Raw genomic sequence first — 2,941 nt, 5'->3', positions numbered from 1 at the left:
CAATGCGCAAACACAATAGGAGGCCCATGAAATGCTCACGGGCTGTTCACCACAAAACAGCGCATGGGACCTTCACAGAGATAAATCATTGAATATAGTGCAACAGAGGACCTCATACACCGTAGAGCACGCACTTGCCAGACAAAATATCTCCAAAAACCTTTGAGCGAAAAAGCGTCCTTGAGTACCATCTCGGGAGCAGCCCAAATAGGCCGAATGGATGCAGTTTTCCATGCCAGATTCGCTAACGTCTTGTCAGCTCTCAGCAACAGGCCAACGAACTTCCAAAGAACAACTGCGCAACTGCACAAGATAGCACGCATTGGTTGCTGATTAAATTGCCTTTCCGACTTTTGATATTCATAACACATCCCTCGAACTAACGAGTAAGCTAGCGAGAGCCTCTTGCACGCCAACTTTTGTGTGGAAGCAAAAGTTGGCGAGCCGACAGTGCATTTAGGTCCAAAAGCAGGCTCTGCGAGAGCACAAGTGAAGTCACGTGGGGTGTGATTCCACTGGAGTATTTAACAAGACAAAATAAACACGAATAAAAGCCTTCCGCATATTTGACTACTGTGCATAACTCGACAGTACCTGTGAGCGGCCGCTCGTGCAGGGTCCCTCCACGCAACGCGGCAGAAGAATAATGTGAAGTGAATTCAAATACAAAACGAGCATCTACCGAGAAACAGACTGAGCTTTTTTCTTGCAGACAATAAAGCGAGCATTCACCGAGAAACAGATCGGGCCTTTTTGTAGGCGACATTAAATTTTTTGACACACGAGACTGGGGCATCAGGACACATCCCCAAAGTGAAACACTTATCTGTTGAGAGAAGCAGGAGGCGCTTTTGCCCCGCTGTATAGCAGCATGCCCATATGAAAGCATTTTTGTCTTCCACGTTGTTGCTTGGTAGTGCGTTGTCTTCTGTGGTAAAAGCACATTGCCTGCTACGTTCCAGCAACATGAGCAAAGCTCATAATTTTCTTTATTTCTACGGAAGGCCTGGAGTGTCCCTCAAATAACCCAAAAATCGCGTTCACAAGCCCGTGCTTTTCCCTTGTGCTCAGACCTGCAGCGTGTGTGGTTTAGAAGCATCTGATAAAATGTGTTTCATCAAAAGGCTGCAAAGCAGCGAGAAAGAACGCAAACTCCAACATATCTTTTCCGTACATTCTGGAGTCCATATAAACTATTCGGGACGAATGAAAGAGTTAAATACAGTTCAACACAGTTTCTCGAAGTGCACACTCCCTAAAAAGGCTGGTGCTCTATCATGCGCCAATGCTAGCAACAAAGACAACAATCAAGCTAGTCCTCAGTAAAAATAAAGTACAACAGGCAGATGGAGAGAGTATAAGCCCCACGTGCCAAGATTGTCGAAGGCCCATGAAATGCCTACCCTCTGTTCACCGCAAGAAAAACTGCATGAATTTTTCAGAGATAGTCATCGCGTACAGTGCAACAAAGCACTCCATACGCCGTACAACACGCACTTGCCAGACAAACTATTCCGACAAACCTTTGAGCTGAAAAAAGTCCTTGAATACCACCTCTGGAGAAGCCCACAAATAGAATCAGTGGATGAAATTTTCCATACCAGATTCGCTAACGTCCTGTCAGCTCTCAGCAACACGCCAACGACCTGCCAAATAACAACTGAACAACTGCACAAAATAGCACATATTGGCTGCTGAATCGCCTTATCGACTGTTGATTCCCACGACACATCTCTCGAACTAACGAGCAAGCTAGCCAGAGCCTCTTGCATGCCAACTTTTGTGTGAAGGCAAAAGTTAACGAGCCGGCAGTGCATTTAGGTCCAAAAGCAACCTCTGCGAGAGCACAGGTGCAGACCCGTATGGTGACTCCACTGGAGCGTTTAGCAAGACATCATCAATGCAAATGAAAGTCTGAAATCCTGCGACATGAATTAGGGAGATTGCACAGATCCTAGGCATAGATACAGAGCGGGAGCCTCCGCAAGCTCGACAAATACACAGAAGCTTAGCGCAGCAGACAAGTACTGGAAAACGCATCTGAATACGCATTGAGCAGCCATAGTTGACGCACATAAAGTTTTCTCTGTGGGCAAAGCATAGTCGTTCGCCACTTCAGGTGGGGACACCAGAACACACCTACAAAGCAACTAAAGAACATTTTCTCATTTTGAAGCAGCACCAAAGCATCAGCGCCTGCTTGAACATGCGCTGCCCTTAATGTTCGACAGAAAACTCAAAATTTTTCGCGTTTCAGTAAGACATATGCAGCAAGGATACATACGCATATGGATACAAAAATGCTCACTTTCGCACGAAATCGAAACGCTAAGCCGCTTCGCAAATGCCTGCAGACGTCTAACGAGGATACACTGCCTCTATACAGCATCAAAGTTCACTCTCCGCCCATTTGCAATTGCGATGGGTGTTCTTTACACACTTGCACTCGATCACCGAAGTTGCATGTTGCCTTTTGTTCCTTGATCCTAGCTGTTTTTGTTCGACGTTTACTACGAATAACAGGAACATGGAAAGAGCTGCACACTCCCTTTTCTCATACCTAAAATTCCATGGACGTCTCAAGCTGCGCAACGTCGTTGACCTTCACCTGCGCAGCCAAGCACGACCAAATATTTTCTGGCATCACAGTATCATGGTTTTAAGCTGTCGCGCATGCTCTGTGCGTCAAAAAACTAATGGCACAAAGCACGCGAGAGCAAAGTAAAATCTAAAGCGGCCCACCGGTTGAGCAGCTCATCAAGAGCCCACCATATATTCGCGTGTTGTTGGCGCAAAAACAAACAAAGTCGCAGGCATCTGCCCATAGCGTACATACGATACACAGAAGTCAAAGTGGCAGCTTGTGACACTGCTTAGTGCGTCAGCTGCCTCATTGGAGTTCGCACCATCTGCTCAGTATCAAAGAGCCGCCTAGCACTCC

The sequence above is a fragment of the Eimeria necatrix genome, genomic scaffold, assembly GCF_000499385.1.
Source record: "Eimeria necatrix Houghton genomic scaffold, Enh_scaff93, whole genome shotgun sequence".
NCBI classification, from domain to species: Eukaryota; Apicomplexa; class Conoidasida; order Eucoccidiorida; family Eimeriidae; genus Eimeria; species Eimeria necatrix.
The sequence above is the reverse complement of the archived record's forward strand: the minus strand, read 5'-3'. Positions refer to the sequence as shown.